General features: G+C 45.7%; 1 protein-coding gene across 1 annotated transcript in view; it reads right to left on the bottom strand.

The window, feature by feature from the left end:
- gpr157 (G protein-coupled receptor 157) overlaps window positions 1–21,099 on the bottom strand; it is a 161,064-nt gene that overhangs the window by 127,323 nt on the left and 12,642 nt on the right. The window contains exon 2 of the mRNA XM_059638026.1: window positions 8,036–8,138. The gene's annotated coding sequence lies outside the window, so the exon portion shown is untranslated. The remainder of the gene's footprint in view (window positions 1–8,035; window positions 8,139–21,099) is intronic.

The following is a 21,099-nucleotide window of genomic DNA, read 5'->3' as shown; positions in this document are numbered from 1 at the left end:
TTTATACTCATCCAAGAGACAGATTACTGCAGTCGTCATCCAAGTATGAATCCTCAACACCAAAAGTCAATGAGATCAGGTCAGCGGCCAGACAAAACCTGCAGCTGGATGGATTTTTCCAGTCTTCATGAGCCAGGTGATGACGGGATGACAAACTTACAACTTTGGCAACAATGTGGTTTCTACAACATAGGGTCCTCTCTCAAGCAATTAGAGAAACAATATTCATTAACGGACAGCACCTTCCCCACTGGATCGGCTCATCCTGGTTGGAGTTATGGCCGTCCCTTCAAGAAACATTACAGTCCCTGGCAAAAAGACACGGGGAGGCACCATCATCTCATCTGGACATTCCCGTCGATGTTGCAAAGTTCCCCTAATGCCAGTGTGCTTAAGGCAGGCTGACACACTCCATTTAAAGACCCAAAGTTGCGCACCACAGCGGTATCACTTTGGTGGTCTGGCCACACAAAATCAGAGGACAGCAAATTCAAATCTCTCACAGACTTGAGCACAAAGTCCAAGTTTAGGCAATATTATAGTTAAAAAGCTTCCATTTTTAGGAAACCATAGAACCCCTACGGCAGGCCCTTTCTTGTGGCGCAGTGGTAATGCTCCCTACCCCTGGACTGAGGGACCTGGGTTCAAGTCCCACTTCATTCTAGAGGTGTGTGATAACATCTCAGAAAAGATTAAATTTGGAAAAATATAGTTCAATTTAAAAAAAAACAAAATTAGAATCCCTACACAGTGCGGAAGCAGGGCCTTTGGTCCACTGAGCCCACACCAACCCTTCGAAGAGCATCCAACCCAAAACCCCCACCCTATCACCATAACCCTGCATTCCCCCAGTGTAATCCATCTCGCCTGCACATTCTGGGACACAATGGGCAATTCACCTAACCTGAACATCTTTGGACTATGGGAGGAAACCCACGCAGACACAGGGAGAACACGCAAACTCCACACAGGCAGTTGCCCAATGTCAAATGTTAAATGTCTCAGATAGATCCCACGGTGTTACTTAGAGAAAAGTAGATGATCTCATTTGAATGGGAGACCACTGTAGTTGGAGACAGCTGGCTGTGGACAAAATTGGTTGCTGCATTTCCTTCATTTTGACAGTGACTACGCTTCTAAAGTATGTCAATGGGATATCCTTTGCCCATAAAAGGCGCAACATAAATGCTCATTATTTCATCTGTGAAAGAAAGGAAATAAATAGCTGAAGCGCGTTTACCAAATGCAAAAAAAAAAAAGAGTAGGGCTCTTGTAGTGTGATGGTAATTCCCCTCCCTCTCAGACAGGAGACCTAGATTCAAGTTCTGCTCACTCTGGAGGCATCATGCCATGGTGGGACAGTGTGATTAAAAATATCTACCAAGGCGAAAAAGGTCTTTAGATATCCCCCATCAGAAAAAAAAAGGCAGGCACAAAATTTACATCCGCCTAGTTCTGCATTCCTGCACTGTGCCAACAGAGAGCTGGTGTGTCAACTGCATGATATCATTCAAAAATCACTTCATGGCAAGTCAATTAAGCTGCAGACTCATTCAATTCATCTTGGATAAAAGCTGGGGCTCAGGTTTTAATTGATTTTTGCACACAGATCTCAAACCAATTATAATGGATTCATCAAGTATAGCCTAACAAGTCCAAATGATGCACTCAAATGAGGATTCAGAATTGCACAGTGGAATTAATTAATCTCCATTCTCTTAACTCATTTCCTGCGACTGTGTAATGGCCTGGCTGACATTTAAAAAGGGTTTGCTGCACTCTGGGCTTGGTTCGCACACCAGAAACTCTGCTGGCTGCCTGTCAGAGAGAAGGGAACTGCAAGGCGAGGGGAGGAACGGGGGCGGATGCTTGGAATTTTCCTTCAGCTCATGTGGTGCTACCTAGTGATCCGTTTGCCAGTTGGACTGGCCCTCGAGACTTCAGGCTTTGTCATGAAGCAGAAATGCTGCTGACATTCACCTGCTCAGAGTCGCAATCAAAGAGGTGGCACTTTAGCAAAGAATCAAAATTCAGCTGGTTATGTACAGAGCAGGAATCTATGCATCCAGTAGAGGACCTCCTCCAAACTTGCCTTTCAACAGCAAGTTAAGAACATCCATTTTGTCCAGTGACGCTCAGTTACAGTAGCGAGTATCGTCAACAAGACACACTGCAGCAATTCACCAAAGTTGCTTCGACTGCACCTTCTGAAACTGTAGCCTCTCCCACCAAAGGCAGTACTTCCCAAATGGTTTCTTATCGTGGCTCCACTTTAGCGGTCACAAAGCTGCCGAGTGACCCGGGAGAGGGGTATCGGTCTGTTTAATCCACTGGGTATATATGTAAGTGCAGCACCTGCCTTCCCGTGGGTTTTTAAGCACAGCTTTCAGTCCACAAAGATTGAGTCCATGCTGATTATTACAGGGAACTGTAAAGAGCCCATAGAGTAATTGGTTCGAGCTCCAATGCTGGGTCAGAGCCAGTTTTTGGCTGGTGAGCCCATACAGAGTTCAGACTAACAATTTGGGAAGCTTTGATCCAGAAGGACAAGGACAGCAGATACATGGGGGACACCACTATAGAACATTACAGCGCAGTACAGGCCCTTCGGCCCAAGATGCTGTCCCGAACTTTCACCCTAAACCTAAGGCCTATCTAACTTCCACCCCTATGTTATACTATCATCCATATGCCTATCTAATAGCTGCTTAAATGCCCCTAATGAGGCTGACTCCAATACCCTCTCCAGCAATGCATTCCACGCCCCTATAGTCCCATCCCTACATCCCTATCTACAGCCCCATCACTCTGTGACGTCTCCCCTATATATACCTCCACCTGCAAGGTTCCTCCCTCAGCCAAGCCACTCTTCATCCCGACTTGGAAACCGATGCTGTTCCTTCAGTGTCACTGGGTCAAGATGCTTGAAGTCCCTCCCTAACAGGATTGTGGGTGGCCTTACACTGCAGCAGCTGGAAGATACCATCTCAAGGACAACTACAGCTAAGGGGTGCAGACTGAATTAGGGCCAGGCAGTTGCGCAAAGACGTTAGGAAGCACCTGTACACACAAAGGGTAACAGAGGTTTGGAACTCTTTTCCTTAAAATGGCAGTGAACGCTGAATCAGTTGTTCATTTTATGTCAGAGCTCGATATATTCTGGTTATACAAAAGGGAGACTCATACAGCGTTTGGCCACAGATCAGCCACGATCTCATTGAATGGTAGAACAGGCTCGAAGGGCTGAATGGCCTACTCCTGCTGCTATGTTCCTAACTCAGGGTGGCAATAGATGCTGGCCCTGCCTGTGACACCCACATCACATGAACAAATATAGGTTTAAAAAAAAACGGAGGTCAGTGAAGTCATCAGTTGCCAGGGGGTGGGGTGGCCAAACAGAAAGAGGGTCTCCCAGACTAGCTGCAATCCCTATTGTCCTCTGAAAGCTGATGCTCACACATTCCAGGCAACGTCACCAGCAAATGATCACAAAAATGAAGGCGAGGGAGCAAAAGCGCGGAGATGTTCTCTCCCTCAATACACAGTCTGTGCAACTCATTACCTTCCCCTTAGGCCAATTAACCAAGCACAGAGTGGGCCTATTACAACAGAGTGACCCACTGCTGGCAGGAGGGGGTGGGGGGGGCGAAAACAACCAGCTCTTTTTACACCACACCCCCCAAAAAAAAGCTCTTCTCAGACAGACCGATTCACGTCATTTGGAAAGCCGAAAATTTAACACTGGAGTTTGGGAAAGTCACCACACAACCTGCAGCAGGCTATAGGTATCTAGGGCTTCAAGACACCACATTACAGACGCATGGAGGGACAGGAGTGAGAGAGGGCCAGTCCAGAACATCCTGTTTCCCTCACTTCCATACCCATTGCAGAACAACAGTGCACAGACGTCAAAAAGAAACATCTTCCCAAGCCTCCTGGAGGATTCACCATTGCAGCTTTCTCAGCAGGAAAACGCCTCTGCAATCCCAGAAGACCATGGGAACATGGGCATTCTGCCAAAACGTAAGAGGCAGGGAGGAGGGGGGAAAAAAAAATCACGGATAAATGTTGTTGGGATGTAGCTCGCTCCTCAGTCACTAGGGACATATGGCTTCCCCCTCTCAGTTATCATCTCAGGCACAAGCCGAGTCAGAGTTCCATCAGACTGACTGAGGTTGGGGTGGGGTGGGGGCGATGTTGATCTGAACCTCAGCCCATCCATAAGCTTGCACATTTCCATCGGGATCCCGAAACACAAACGATTAGGAGCAGAAATCCCAGCCCAGTGTCACTAAGATGATCAGAATCCGCTCTGGCTCAGATAAACTCCATCCCAGTCACACCCGGGACTTTGAGGTTTTGTTATTGGGCAGTTCACCTGTTGGACTTTCTGTTGGGGGGCGGGGGGGGCGTTTAAAATTACCGAAATAAAAATACACTAAAATCATACAGCAGATACATGGGAATACCACCATTTGCAAGTTCCCCTCCAAGCCACTCACCATTCTGACTTCGAACTAGATCACCACTCCTTCGCTGTCATGAGGCAATTCCCGAGGGCATTGTATGTCAACCGACAGCATGTGGACTGCACTGGTTCAAGGTGGCAGCTCACCATCACCGTCCCAAGGGGGAACTAGGGACAGGCAATAAATGCTGGGCCCAGCCAGTGATGCTCACGTTCCATGAATGAGTTTAAAAAAACAACAAAAACCATGCTCATTCATTGGCGAAAAATTTCAATTTGGGAAGGCCTGTTTCATCTCCAAAAGGTAAGCACTGAACGTTACGTCAAAACAAAAGCACTGAGGGTAGCCGTTCAGCCCATCATGTCTGTGAGATGTCTCTTTGCTCGTTTTTAGCCAAGTGCGAGCTGGGTGGTGCTTCTTTGGAGGGTTTCTTATTGCAAGGCTCAGAGAGTTTCTGCTTCCACATCTTAAACTCAACCTAGCCTGCCCCTCTGGCATTTCTCACATTTGATTCCTGCCCCACCTTACGTCCCCCAGCAAGGAACTACTCACTGCTGCTGGGATATCCCAGAAACACCCTTTGCCACTCTGAAAAGCTTGCTGTGCACCTGGACAAGCAATGCCAGTCCAGAGCTGCCCTGTGTGGTTCCTGATATTTAGCCCTCGGTCTGGTAGACACGGGGGTTTTGTGCCCCACTTTGCTGGCAGGGATCTGGAGGTCCTGCTGGACATTGTGGTGCAGAAGTGGGATGTCCCTTCCCCCACCCCACCTTGAGTCACAGGATACCACTACGCCAGACCCTACCCACCCTGGTCTGAGGGTCCCACCAGGGTCAGAGTGGAGGAATGCACAAATTTGTAGCGACAATATCAACTTCCTTCTCCATTTCACCAGAGTATACACCACCACCTTCTCTCGGGTACTTCACGCTCACTCTCTCTGCCTCTGCTAAGGTTTGTGCTCTACCGCTCTCTCTATCTTCCCTCCCTCACCCAGCTATTCCAAACCCCAACACCATTGACCCCACATGCCCTCCATGCTGCCTGTTCGCTCACTCAAAACATCTCTCTATCTTACCAAACTCGCTTATCAGCTGGTAAAATGGACACAGCGATGGCAGGTGGCGTTTAATCCAGGTAAGTGTGAGGCGATGCCTTTAGACCTCCCAAAACGTAAAGACATACACAACGAATGGCAGGTCCCCCAGACATACTGAGGAACAAAGGGACATTGGTGCACAAGGCCATAGATCCTGGAAGGTGCGAGCACAGGTAGACAGGGTGATAAAGAAGGCACACAGGATGCCTACCTTCATCAGCAGGGACACAGAATATAGGAGCAAGGACGTCTTGTTGCAACTTAATAAAACATTGGTTAGGTCACAGATGGAACACTGTGTGCAGTCCTTGTCAGACCATGAGAAGGATGTGATTGCACTGCGGAAGGTGCAGAGGAGATTCACCAAAGATGTGGCCGGGATAGAAAGCCTCACTAATGAGGAGAGACTGGGCAGGTAGCAGTCTGGAATTGAGGTATAGAAAATTATGAAAGGTACAGAGATAGTAGTTTGGGAGAATCTCTTCCCCATGGTTGACATGTTTAAAAGCAGATGGCATAAGTTTAAGCTGAGCAGCAAGTGGTTTAGACGGATCAGCGAATAAACACTCTCACCCTGAGAAACATGGACTGTGCTCCTCGAGGGGGTGGTGGAGGTAGGGACCCTACACAAAATTTAAACAGCATCTGGATGAGCCTTTATAATGCCAGGGTATAGATTAGATTCCCTACAGTGTGGGAACATGCCCTTCAGCCCAACAAGTCCACACCGCCCCATGGAGAATCCCACCCAGACTCATCTCTCAATAACCCACACACCCCTGCACACCACGGGCAATTTAGCATGGCCAATCCACCCAGCCTGCACATCTTTGGACTGTGGGAGGAAACTCACGCAGACACAGGGAGAATGTGCAAACTCCACACAGACAGTCGCCTGAGGCTGGAATTGAACCTGGGTCCCTGGCGCTGTGAGGCTGCAGTGCTAACTACTGAGCCACCGTGCCACCCTGTAGTCAGGTCTGGACCAAGGGCAGGTAAATAGGATTAGTATCGTTTGGTGTTTATTGTTTTTTTTAAAACAATTCATCTTGGTATGTTGGGGTCGCTGGCTCGGCCAACATTTATTGCGCATCCCTAATTGCCCAGAGGGCAGTTAAAAGTCAACTGAGTTCAACCACCCGGAGAGACTGGCTGACTTTAACAAGGACTGCTGACAACTGAGGCTAGCTGACCACCTTTGCGTCTGCACTAAACAAAACAACAGGACTGAAATCAGTAGGAGCCTGCCAGCTCCGGCTGCAAAAGAACATGTACAAAAGGCAAGTCAATGCGAGGCAGGGATGCTGTGAGCATCCAGGTCAGCTTGGAGTGCAACAGAGCGAAAGAACAGCCCAGAGACGCAGCCTTGTGCAGTACCTCACCTGGGGGCGCTATTGCCCTGAGCACACAGTTTTCTTGCTGCCATATTACAATGAATGTTACCAGGGCAGCCCAAGGTAAAGCGATGAACTGCAGAGTGTCCTGTAAGTGGTTCGGAGACACGACATAGAGGCTGTTTATAGCAATGTGAAGTCATCAGGTACCCACTCTGACCTCCAGGCTGAGGATTTGCAATGAATGGCTTGTTAGAGCGCATTTGAGAAGGCAGGAACGGAATACTTACAAGGTGGGCTGGGCCATTAAATAAAAAGGTGTTCAAAAGCAATAATCCCCTTGATTGGCAATTCATTACTGTCTGGCAGAAATTCACCACACCACTTGTCAAATGCATAACAGATGTAGCGAGTCGCTCCCGACTTTTGAGATAGGAGTTGCCAACTCTACGACAAGTCTCACGTGGCTCAGGCCCCAATAAGATTCCACCTTGGGTGTTTGAAAGGGCTATCCAATTATCTCACTCACTGTAGCCCTGCAATAACGGCCCCTTTGGTAGTTAACGGAGGCAACAGGCTTCAAAACTAAACCTTAAGATCAGGGGGCAAGTCATCTGAGCACCTTTAGTTAGGGGGTTGGAGCATCAACGGCGTGGGTACGAGGTTGGGATCCAGGTCAGCATTAGTTCTGGGTTGGTCGAGAGCAGTTCTACACACACTGCTGTTTCAAATCAAGGCCTTTCAGTCTGTCATGTCCCTACTAGCTCTTCCATCTGGGTCTCCAATTAGTGCTACCAGGCTGATCTCCTGAGAGCCCTGCAATTTCTTGTCCTTTTCAATACTCCTTGCTTTAAGGTCGTAGAGGTACATTATACAAATGAAATCCTTGAAACAGCACGATGCCTGGAGAGAGGGTGTCGTAGTGGTAAGGCCAATGGAACAGCAGTTCAGAAACCCAGGGGAATGTTTTTGGGGACACGGGTTTGAATCTCAGCGCGGTGACATTTGAGTTCAGTAAAAATCTGGAACATCAATGCGAGGCTAACGTTGACCATGTTAAAATCACCGTCAATCGCCATAAAATCCCCTGTGGTTCACAAATACCCTGAAGGAAAGAAAATCTGTCATCTTACCTGGTCTGGCCTACACGTGACTCCAGACCCACAGCAACGTAGTGGGCTCTTTCTGGGTAATAAATGCTGACCTCGCCACCAACGGCCATATCCTGTGAATGAACTGGAAAAAAAAAGTAACTTTATTTTGACATTATGAGATAGTTGTGTTGTTTCTGCACTCTGGGTGTGTACAGTTATAGAGTAATTCTGATTTGGACGAAGGATACAATTACACGTACTACAGCTCAAAGTGTTTTTAACCACAGAATTGATGGTTGCCTGATAGTTAAAGTCCAATTAAACAGTATTCTGCAAACACTATTCAGGAAATGACTTGAATTGGTTTATATATTCCGTACTTGTGGGGTCTTTTGCTGTAGCTCATCTTATTAAAGACAAAAGGAGTTTCGGGACCAAAGGACTATCCAGTAGGATAGTTCCCATCAGCTGTTTTACTCTTCCTCACCTAGAATTCCACTCAGATTGCCTTCCCATTGCAGCCATCCTTCCTGGTACCTAATGAACTTCTGTCACACTCACCGCACACATCCTCTTCCTGACAGTCTCGACCTCAAACATCACCAGCTCATTATTCCTCCACGGCATGGCAAGTACCCAACTTCAGTCAGAATTCTGTCTGCTTGAAGGGAGGAAACAAAGCGAGTGCAGCCCTAATAAAAGGGCTTCCACACTCTTCCCTACCCTGATATTGTAGCACACTGTCCTGCACCCACACGGCACTGATTCCAGCCGTGGGGCCCTCCCAGGCCGGAGGCCAGCTCCACATTCAGGATGCAGACAGAGGAGCTGATAACAAACCGGCCATTCCGAGAATGCAACCCGCTCCTACAAATGGGAAGCTGCATCAAAACAACTAGTCAGAAACAGACCCTTTGGTCCAACTCATTCAGATGAGTTGACCAGATATCCTAAATTAATCTATTTCCATTTACTGAAGACAGACTCAAACATCTGCTAACACCCCAGATGCACAGCAATGGAACGGATCCCTTACACCGGTTGTTCCTGCTCACACCCATTGACCACTCATGGCAGCTACGGCAACTAGCACATACAGTAATTCCTCAGGGATTGCATTCTTGTGTGACCTCGCACTATAGAAAATCACCACCGAAAATCAGATTATTGGGAAATCATGATAGCGGAACAAAAAAAAGATTGCAAGCCCTGTATAGCAGAACGTTTGCATTATTCACTGTTATGCAGTGTCCACTATTTTGTTATAGCCAATTCACTTTTACAAAACACAGGTTATATCAGAACTAGCCAATAAAGAGAAACAACTGTCAATATTAACACCGGCCTGTAGAGAGGTCGCACTGAGATGGAGTTTCGGTCTGGCCACACAGTAACTCAGTGTACAGTGAACAATTACATTCTGTGTAACTTGGTCATCCATTTTCCATCACTAACTTGCATCTTACCATTGATGATGCCCATGCTTGCTTGGTGGCTTTTATTTTTAAATACTCAAGCCACATGGAAACATAGAAGACAGGAGCAGGCCATTCAGCCCCTTGAGCCTCCTCCTCCATTCATTACGATCAATCAAGCTCAATACTCTAATCCCACCCTCCCCCACGTTCCTGGCGACAAGCAGAACCGAGGTTGTGAAGGGGTTCTGTTGTGGAGTCTGCTCCCAGGTTGGAATACAATGCAGGACCGTGCAAAGCAGCTGTTCATAAATACAAAAACTCTTTAAAACTACACTCCTATGGGACCACATTCGTAAGTCAGACACTCACAAACTGGGGACGCTCTTGTATTGGCGAGAATTTTCAGAAGCTTGCTTGCCTGCGCTAATAGCCAGGCTGTGCAGTTGGACAGCAGTGGTTCTGGAAGGCAGCTCACCACCACCTTCTCCAGTGATGGGCCAAAAGAGCTGGCCCACGCAGTGATGCCCACATCTCATGCACAGATAAACAGAATGCACCTACATTGCTGCTATTATTTTGCAGAACATCCACTGGTGGTTTCAATGTTATTTGTTGCTGCAAAATAACCATTATAAACAGGAGTAAGTTGGATAGGAGGTTGGATAAACGCAAGTTCTTTAATAAGACAAAGGCCACTACAAATGTGAGCTTAAAATGAACATATAATGCACTTCAGAAGGATACACAAATCATTATTCTAAATGGTCAAAATGAAGAAATGTGCCAGGAAAGACTGCAGAGATAAAATGATACTGGCATTGTATTAGTAGGATGAGAAGGTCATGTTTTAGCAGGAAGCACCGAAGAGGTTTGAGATAGGGGTGGATGGGTTAACTTACTAAACGGCGCTAAGTTGCAAAAACTGTGTCAATTGAGTGTGCATATGCTCCAGTCATAGTGTTAGGGTCACAGCAAGGAAACAGACCCTTCAGTCCAACTCATCTATGCCAAAACAGTTTCCCAAACTCAACTAGCCTCACTTGCCTACGTTTGGCCCATATCCCTCTAAAACTTTCCTTTCCATGTACCTGTCCAAATGTCTTTTCAATGTTGTAACAGTACTTGCCTCTATCATTTCCTCGGGCAGTTCATTCCACATGCGCACAAACTGCTGTCTGAAAAAGTTGCCCCTCAGATCCCTTTTAAATCTTTCTCCCCTCACCTGAAACGTGTACCCTTTAGTTCTGGGCATCCCTGTCCTAGGGAAAAACAAGAGACCTTTGCTATTTACTCAATCTATGTCCTGCATGATTTTATAAACCTCTAAGATCACCCCTCAACCTCCCGCGCACCAGGTTAAAAAAAAAAACCCAGCCTATCCAGTTTCTCCTAATAACTCAAACTCTCTAGCCCTGACTAGACCCTGGTAAATCTTTTCTGAACCCTCTCCAATTTAATAATATCCTTCCTATTACAGGCCGACCAGAACTGGACAGTACGACCAGTACTCCAAAAGTGGCATACTTGTGGTCAAGAACATAACTAAAGGCCGTGCCACATGTACAAGAACTGGTCTCCATCTGGAAGGTGGCAAACTGCGGAAGGAAAAAGTACTTTGGGGCATTGAGAGTAAACCCATGGAAAAGTCAGGTAGGATTCTGATGAAGGGTCTAGGCCCGACACGTCAGCTTTTGTGCTCTTAAGACGCTGCTTGGCCTGTTGTGTTCATCCAGCTCCGCACTTTGTTATCTCGGATTCTAGTTGGATGTCTATGAGGTACAAAACACAGAATGCTAGAGAGACTCAGTGGGTCTGACAGCATCTATGGAGAGAGAAACAGTTAACGTTTCGGGTCTGGTACGACTCCTCTTCAGAACAGAAGGTTTAATTAGATGAACAGGTGACGGGGTTAGGATTTTAAGTTGCAGGGCTAGGATTCTGAAAACAGACGGGAGAATTGCAGTACTGGATGGAAGAGTTTAGGCGAGAAAAAGGGAAACAACAGGAGACCAGAAGGAGATAGAGTGTTAATCTGAAAAAGTTTCAAGTGAGCTACATCTTTTTCTTCCAACTTTTGTCTGCAAAAGGAACACAGGCCGATTCTGAAAAGTGTATGTGAAAGAGCAAATTGAACCAATTGCCTTGGTAACTGCTTTTTATTGAGAAGATTATACAGCGTCAAGTACCAGGCTCGGGAAAGAATAACGTTCCCGAGATATTAAACAAATCACGGTTAATGTTTTGGCAAAGTGTGCAGTACAATGCCGGAAGGTAGGGCAATGGTGAATAATTACAGCATGGTTAATAAACTTCATGCTGTACTGCACGTGGAGCATGGAATGAACAGACCAGTAAGGGCGCACCATGGCGTGGAGATGTGCTGCACATCCTGGGTCTCCCCCCACTAGCCACCAGGAGCACATTCTGCTGACTCAGCTCTTATCAAGGTCACACGTAGGCCACTCACTGAGCCAAAGGCCCTTGTGCATGTGGAATGAGTCAGATCCGGGCATGTCCAGACAAGTCTGAACAACTCCCATCTCCCTGATCCCAAAATCGCACGGCTGGACACGTTCTGTTCTTGCCTGTCTGAAGCAAAATGTGAGGCCAAATGATGCACAAAACAGTGTAACCCCCACTAGTCACAACAACATAAAGAAACAGGGCATGTTTTAACCTAGAAAGGGCTAGAAGAAAATCTTACGGAGGTTTTAAAGGCATGTGTTGGATTGTATACAACTGAGTCATTAGACCAGTAACGTTCCCACAATGCTACACTGCATTATAGCAGCATCTGTGACTGTACTCAGTACTCCTGCACAGTGAATTACTCGTGCCATAATGTTGTAGGAGACAGAAGAAATCTCTCCTCCCACGTGCGCACACTTTCCTGTTATCTCCCACCTCATTTCTCACACAGCCTCCAAAACAAAATAAGAACAGAAGCTCCAGCAGCAAGTGGACACACCTTGGGATTTAACCCACGATATGCACTTCAGCTTCGTGATCGACTTAGGGGAACGTGGGAGACCCCATGAGCCCAGTTTCAAAAATCTTGAAATTCCCTAGCACAAAAGTACCGCAGGAGCTCCTTCAATCACTGAGGCAGCATTGGACTCAGTACGACTTTCTCAAGGATCAGCAGACGAGGATCGATAAACACCAGCTGTGCCAGCTACAGCCATGCCTCAAGAATTGAATCATATTGTCCGCGTATACACAAGTGAAATTATTTCAAAAGAAAACACTGAGCAAAGCTAGAAGGTGCATTTTATCAATTACTGATTCACTCTAGACCTGGTGGGGATCCTGTCGGACTCCGACTAAAGCTGTGCACCAATTGTGTTAATGATCACATATAAACTAATGCTTCAGGAAATTATTCAGAGCAAGTGTCAATCATTTGTACTGACTACAATTTCTGCCTTCATATCCCTCAACCCTTCACACACGATAACAAGAGAAAAAACTGCAAACGCTGTGAATCTGAAAAACAAAAAAAATTGCAGGAGAAACTCAGTAGGTCTGGTAGCTCGTGTGGAGAGAGAAACACAGTTAACATTTTGGGTCCAGTGTCCCTCGTTCAGAATTCAGGATTTCTGGGTAGACATTATTATTGAGGCCACTTTATCAAACAGAAAAATGGAGAACACCACATTACAAGCTACTCTGTTTTATAAAGCAATTGGTGTGACACTCAGCAAACATACAACGCAGGCCCACATATCTTAGAAATGATTAGCTTAGATCTTTGCATCAGCAGAAACCAAGTGGAAATGCTTTGAATAGAGAGGCGCAAGCTACTCGGGGGAATCTCAGAACTTTTTCTTGAAATGGAAATGTGCAGCGCTCAACTCAAGCACCTCATTAACAGAGCATTCAAAAGTAGGATCTTCCATCTGACAGACTCCCTACACAAATCAAATTAAATATTTGCTCATTAACCCTCAAGTTAAGTTTATGAATTGGGAAAGCAATTGCAGAATTGATCAAAAAAAATCATATTTGGATTTCAGCTCATTCGACTAAAAAGACAGAAAAAGAAGGGCAGATGCTGATATTCTGAAACAAGAACCAAAAGTAGTGGAGAAACTCGGTGGGTCTGGCAGCATCTGTGGAGAAAGAAACAAAGCTAATGTTTCAAATCCAGTAACCCTGTCTGCTCATGATGCAACTTTAAAGAACTATATACCTGAACCCTTAGGTCAGTTGTGAGTTAAAGTCTTTCTCTGAAGATGTGAATTACACCATCCAGGCTGACATTTCACTGTTACAAAGTTAGTGAAGCCACCTTTCAAATACAACATTAAAGCAATCCTCAGCCTGTCTTCTGAAGTGAACATAAATACTGTACTTTTGAACAGCAAAGAAGCTATCCCTCATGAACAACCCAATATTTATCCTTCAAACAAAACCAAAAACAAAAATCACTAAAAGTAAAATTGCACACAGATTTACCTTGTCATTACCATTTTTGAGAGAGCTTCCTGCGTGTACATAGAATACAGCGCAGAACAGGCCCTTCGGCCCTCGATGTTGCGCCGACCTGTGAACTAATCTACGCCCATCCCCCTACACTACCCCATCATTATCCATATGCTTATCCAAGGACTGTTTAAATGCCCCTCATGTGGCTGAGTTAACTGTGTAAATTGGCCATTAAGTTTTCTATAGGACAATAGTGATTAGACTTCAAAAAATGCTCTATTGGCTGGAAAGCCCTTTAGGATGGGTGGAGGTCACGAGGGACACAATATCAATGCAGATCTCTAAGACACAGCAACCATTTGGCAGCTTTTCACCCATCAGTGGTCCGGAAATAAAAACAGAAAATTTAGTAGTTCTGGCAACATATCAGAGTGGGACGGGGAACACAGACATTGGTCCCACAGAGTCAAACATCTTGAGACATTAACGTTCACAGATGCTTCCAGAGCAAATTGAGTTTCGCCAGTATTTGCCATCTTTGACTAAAATTTCAGGTCTCCAGCATCCGCAGTATTTTGCTTTTCTTTGAGTGCTTCTGGGATTTTGCTGGTGAAGCCTGGCTCTCTCAACTCCCCACGTTAATGCAACAGCAAAATCTTGAAAAATCACTTCACTGGCTGGGAAATGCTTTGAGAGACCTGCGAATATGAAGCAAGGGTTTTTTTTTAAAATCCCCCTCCATTAGTGAATCCAACTGAAACTTCAAGACCCTAACAATTAATGCATTTTCTTTAGTCTTCACAGATACTGATGAAATTGCAACGTACTTTCAGATCTTCACTCCTTGAGCACCCTGTCCAATATAATCAGGTTGTGATGATGATCTGTGATCAGGCTCTTATATGCATCGTCTCATCTCCTTCAATAGCTTTGCTTAACAAGAATTACTTAAACTCAACTCAAATATCCACGACTGTTATTATTGTCTATGGATATTTCTACTTCCCATCCAAAAGATCGTAAGGTAAAGGAGCAGAATTAGGCCTTTTGCAGAGGTCAAATCCTGCCATGTCCTGGCAATCCTTGATCCCCTTACTATTCAAGAACCTCTCTCTAGGTCTTAAAATACACTCAATGACTTTGCTGCAATGGGCTGTGAAGGCTATGAGTTACGCAGATTCACCACCCTCTGACCGAAAAATATCTCATCTCAGTTTGAAAGGGTCAGCTCCTCACTCAGAGGCCGTGTCTCCCGATTCTAGTCTCTCCTACTAGTGAAAACATGTTCTCCATGTCCACTAAATCCAGGCCTCTCAGTATTCTGAGATAACAAGGAGTACATCTGGATGAACACAGCAGGCCAAGCAGCATCTGAGGAGCAGGAAAGCTGACATTTCGGGCCTAGGCCCTTCTTCAGAAAAGGGTCTGAAGAAGGGTCTGAAGAAGGGTCTAGGCCTGAAATGTCAGCTTTCCCACTTCTCGGATGCTGCTTAGCCTGCTGTGTTCATCCAGCTGTACACCTTGTTATCTCAGAATACTGAGAGGCCTGGATGTGTTCATCCAGCTCTAGACCTTGTTACCTCAGATTCTCCAGCATCTGCAGTTCCTACTATCTCTCAGTATTCCGTAAGTTTCAATCAGATCCCACCTCCCCAGCTCATCCTTCTAAACTTCATAGAGTTCAGACCTCTATCGTAAAGAGTTTCAATAATATGGAGAGTGTTTTAGACTCTCAGGGTGCGATGGTAAGAGTGCTGGTCCCTCCCTTCTGTTTTCCTGGTACAGTGAGATCCACCAGCTCTGGCCCCCTAGCTGGTGACAGCAGGTACTACAGCAGGCTGCTCCTATACCCATTTGTTAAGGGCACCACTTGGCTGACGACTGGGGAGGCTGGAGGGAGGAGTGGGATAATAAAGCAATAGAAGGCTTCCAACCAACCCCTGAGCAACGTCTCATCTCCTCACCAACTGCCAGCCTTCAAATGGAGAGGGAAACAGTGCTGCCCAAAAGCACTCAAATCAGACCAGCAACTGCAAGTGTTACTTCACTGATGGGCTGTGGTAAGTGAGCAGATTCAACGATGTGGTGCTGGATGGGTCACTCAGTGACCGGACTCTCATCCGTCTTGTTGTACAATGGAAAGGTTCTGAAGCAGTTGGTGCTCAAGTTATATAGAGCTCCACCTAGTCCAAAGTTATCACTCAGTTTCTCTTTGGGAGGGCATAGAGGGGGAGCGAAAGACGACTCGGGTTCTGCTTGACGTCCCGAAGGAGGCAGACATACACTTGGGCATCTTTATTAACAATGCCTTACAAGTTAAATGTAAATTGTACCTAGTCAGAGAATTCTTCTAATGTGGAAGCAGACGATTCAGACCATTTAAACAGTATCCCACTCAGAGCCCTCTCCCCACTCCCCCATCTCTGTCACCCTGCGTTTACCAATGGCTAACCCAACTAGCCTGCAAATTGCTCGAGTCTAGGAGCCATTTAGCACTGCCAACCTACCTAAACTGCACATCTTTGGCCTGTGGGAGGAAACCCCATGTAGATGCGGGGAGAATGTTCAAACTCCACACAGAGACAGTCACCAGAAGGTGGAATCAAACCTGGGTCCCAGGCACTGTGAAGCAGTAATGCTAATCACTGGGCCACCCTGCTACCACTGCTATTGTTATCATACGATAAACTACCTTGTTTTGCAAGCCAAGTTCCTCCTATTTATTTAAACTCAGGAGTGGTCTATCTTCTAACACAGATAACTGGGCAAACCTTTAGACATGGAAGAGAGAAAGGAGGATGCCCTTTAAGAGATTGGAGGGCTTTGCAGGGGCTGGGCTGTGCTGCACCCCAGACAATGTTATTCTAGTTTAATAAGTTTCCATTTCCTTTTTGTTCTAGTTAGACAATAATTTGCATTTTTGTTACAGTGCCCCATGGAGGTCGGGGGGGGGGGGGTGAGGAGGAGCTGTTTCATTCAGTATTGATTTTTAAAAAGGTAAAACAGTAGGCAGAGGAGATTGGTGCCAGCTAGCTAACCAAACCGGAATACCACATGCAGGCTGCAGAGGGAGAGGAAACACAACAGTTGTGTTTTTGAAAAGCCAGAATCAGGAGCTGGTAAAGCTGTCGGCGCTGATACCCCGCACTATGTAGTTATCCCAATTTTCTGACCTACTTTTTAAAAATATGCTGCTACAGCTGCAGAGAGAGAGAGAAAAAAAACCTTGGGCTAAATCAATGACTGCAGAATTTTCCAAGTAATTGAGACGAGGTGGTGGGGCGAAGGTAAGGTCAAGGGCTTATGTTCTGGGAATAAGAGTTTGAATGGCAGATGGCCAAATTCAAATTTACAAAAGAAAAACTGGAAACCATAATGCCAGTCTAATGACGACTGTTGTACAAATCTGATTGATTAATGCCATTTAGGAGAGGAAACAGGCCATCCTGATTTGACCTACGTGGTGCAGGATTGCAAGCTGAGCTCAACACTGTGTCTGACTACTAATATACTTTCAGAGCTCGAGTGCTGCATACAGCTGTGACTCACAGATGACACAAGGCCTGAGCAAGCTCTCAGAGGTGAAGGACCCATTCGCTGAGGCGAGGGTTTGAGAGGGCGGCTGACCTGACCTTCTTGAACAAAGAGCTGTGAAGTGTATCACAAACCAGGCATCCACAAACAAAGCCCTGCAGCTTTGGGACTCGCTTTGTTTCAATCAATGTTTTTTTTAAATTGGGGGGGGGGGTCCGGTACATAAAACAGAATGGTCTCTTGGGTCAGTTTTCCAGTAACCTGCTAAGAGACTGCTGAACTTTTCAGCATTTTCTCACATCCCGTTTCTGCCAGCCCAAATATAATCGCAATAATGGCAATGCTCCTGGGGTTGTGCCTCACTGCCAGTGAGGGGAGGGAGGGAGGTGAGCAAGTGAGACGTGCACGCGCAGTGAGAGCTATTGTTTTGTAGGAGATCTCCCTGTATAGAACAGAAGTTGTTAGCACGAAAAAAAAACACTTACCCTTCACTCCACTACTTCAAACTCCCAAAATAATCAAAGGCTACAGCTCATTTCTTTGTTTTCAAGGTGATATTTTACGGTGTTGCACGTGGCAAGCCCGACAAATACAAGGGATCGGTGCTGGGTCCACTGTTTTTCATCATTTATTGAAATGATTTGAATGTGAATATAGAAGGCATGTTTAGTAAGTTTGCAGATGACACCAAAGTTGGCGTTGGAGTGGACAGTAAAGAAGATTATCTCAGAGTACTGCAGGATGTTGGTCAGATCAGCCAAGGAGATTAATTTAGATATATGTGAGGCGTTGCGTTTTGGCAAGACAAACTAGGGCACTTAATTGTAATGAACAAAGAGACCTAGGGGTGCGGGTACATAGTTCCTCGAAAGTGGCGTTGCAGGTAAAGAGGGTGAAGGCTGTGGTATTTGGCACACTTGCCTTCATTGGTCAGTGTACTGGCTATAGGAGTTGGGACGTTATGTTGCGGCTGTACAAGATATTGGTGAGGCCACATTTGGAATACTGCGTTCAATTCTAATCTCCCTGCTATAGGAAAGATGTTGTTAAACTTGAAGGGGTGAATAAAAGGTTAACGAGGAGTTGGTACTATACCAGCCACCCTTTGATGTCACTGGGACAAGATCCCTGAATTCCCCCTCTACAGCATTCCGTATGTTCTTACGGGGGACAGCAGCATCGCTCAACAACACCTTCTCTGGGGCCCCAGCCACTGATGATCACATCCTAGGAATACATATGGAAACATGATCATGGTTCTGTAGGCTTCTGCAATGAATATTACTAAGACCAAGGTAGTCCCCTAAAATCAATGCCGATGCAATCTAAGGAAGTGGCACTTAAAGTTGTCACTATCGTTGGCGAGAGGAAGACAAACAAATAAATCAGTGAGTTGCTTTCCCTGTCACTGCAGTTCTGTGAGCCCCAGAGCAATGTGCATATGACCTGAAGAGCAGGGACTACTGCATCACAATCCTTAAAAACAATGTTTCTGGTTGTTCTTTTGCATTCTTTGAGTGCGTGAGTGTTCACAATATGCTTTCAAATTGTAGAGGGGATACTGGAGACCGCTTGCGGGGGCAGAATTAAATAGGGCTATCAGAATGGCTAATCATTCAGAGCAATTGTGTTAGCACTGCATAGCTCCTGCAATTAATTCATCTTTCATACATTGCCATTTTCAGGAACTGCTCCATACTGGTTCCTATTAGAACACTGGAGTTTGCGTTTCAAAAAGAAAATCACCTCCATAGGACTGAGAACAGAAAAGAGAAGTAAAGTTTAACTTAATCGCCCCTCCTATTTCTCTGATTTTGTATATTTCCTGATTGTCACTTACTGCCTGCAATATTTGCTCTGACATTTTGTTGACAATCATCATAAAATTGTTGAATCCAAATGTAACGAGCACAGAATAGAAACCGTAAGAACTGCAGATGCTGTACATCAGAAGTAAAAGCAGAGATTGCTGGAAAAGCTCAGCAGCATCTGTGGAGAGAAATCAGAGTTATTTTCCAGGTCAAGTAATCCTTCCTCAGAACTGACGGTGGCTGGGAACATGTCGGTTTATATAGAGAAGATAGAGTGAAGTGAGGGGGGGGGGGGGGAACAGAGCACGAGAGACAGCGCGAGAGAACAACAGCAGGAGTGGATAATGATCTGGCTAGGAGGGTCAAAGACTGTTAAAGCAGACAGATGATTGGTTAGCCACTAACAACCATTTACTCTACATAAAAACCAACATTTTCCTTGGTACCATCTGTTCTGAGGAAGGGTCACCAGATCCAAAACTTTAACTTTGATTTCTCTCCACAGATGCTGCCAGACCTGCTGAGCTTTTCCAGCAACCGCTGTTTTGCTTGCTGCTTTTGTGGCTAATGAGCAGAGACTGGGGAATCTGCTAGCAAACATGTAAAACACAGTCTGCAGTTAACAAAGTCCATTTGATCCGGTTAACCCACACCAATCGGTATCTACACTAATAGCCTGCTTATCAATACTGTTTGGTTCCTTCCCCTTTATCTTCAAAAGTATATCAACTGCTGTTGTAATATCAGGATTTTAAAAAAACTTCTCAATCATCTACCCTCCCTCAGATGGAGATCTTTAAGAGAGAAAAATGTTCTTTACCATTCATTAACTTCCCTTTGGACCTGTGAATTTTTTTTCTGGAATAGAATCCCTACAATGGGGCCTGCTTCCACATTGAAGAACATCCTAGCCCTCTATCCTATCCCAGTAACCCTGCATTTCCCATGGCCCATCCACCTAGGCTGCACATCTTTGGAAAGTGGGAGGAAACCGGAGCACCTGGAGGAAACCCACACAGACAGTCACCCAAAGGTGGAATCAAACACAGGTCCCTGGGGCTGTGAGGCAGGAGGGCTGACCACTGAGCTACAGAACCGTCCACTTTCATACACGTGCTTTTCAATGAACAATTAAGTGAACAAGATATTTAGGCATGGGTTGCTAGTGCTTAAACTACCTACAAAACAAGTGGACAGTTGTCAGATTCAAAACTCAAGAGTAACAGTAACTCCACTGTGCCCAAGTCAACTAAGCTCATTCAGTGCAGCTCATCTTGCGTCTTGCAGATAGGAGGAAGCAAAATTCACATGAGACTTTATTACAATGCAGAAAGATTTAAAGATGCCCCACTGACAATTTCAACACTTAACGAAGGTCAACATCCCAGCATCGCGCACTCAGCTTGCAGGCCACAAGGGCAAATTCAATGAGAAAGGGCTTCAATTGTAAGGCAGATTTGAAATAATGCACCTCACAGCCAGAAAGCTGTGGGTTCAGGTCGCAGACGAAAAGAACCAAACAACAGACTGCAGCTGGCCTTCCAGTGCATTACTGAGGGAGCTTGACTGTGTGGGGAGGCGCTGTCTTTCAAACAATATGTGACACAGAGGTTCTGTCTCTTTCGAAGCTGCCACCATGTTGAAGTGATGTCCTCACCATTACTTATCTCCCAAATCACAACACAAAAGCTAAATGTTTGTGGGAGTTTGCCGTGCACATTTTGGGTGGCTGCAATTCCTACATAATAAAACAATGTACACTAGGTCGAAAACGCTTTAGCACACATGGTGGTAATGAAATGTACTACGCAAAGGGAGAGTCTTTTTCACATAATGGCTTTGAACTCCATGTAACTCCTCTCTACCTATCTTCTCCTCTATCCATCTTTGGCCTGCCTCCCCCTCTCTCCCT

This window comes from Stegostoma tigrinum, chromosome 28 (assembly GCF_030684315.1).
Source record: "Stegostoma tigrinum isolate sSteTig4 chromosome 28, sSteTig4.hap1, whole genome shotgun sequence".
In the NCBI taxonomy this organism is placed as follows: Eukaryota; Metazoa; Chordata; class Chondrichthyes; order Orectolobiformes; family Stegostomatidae; genus Stegostoma; species Stegostoma tigrinum.
The sequence above is the reverse complement of the archived record's forward strand: the minus strand, read 5'-3'. Positions and strand labels throughout refer to the sequence as shown.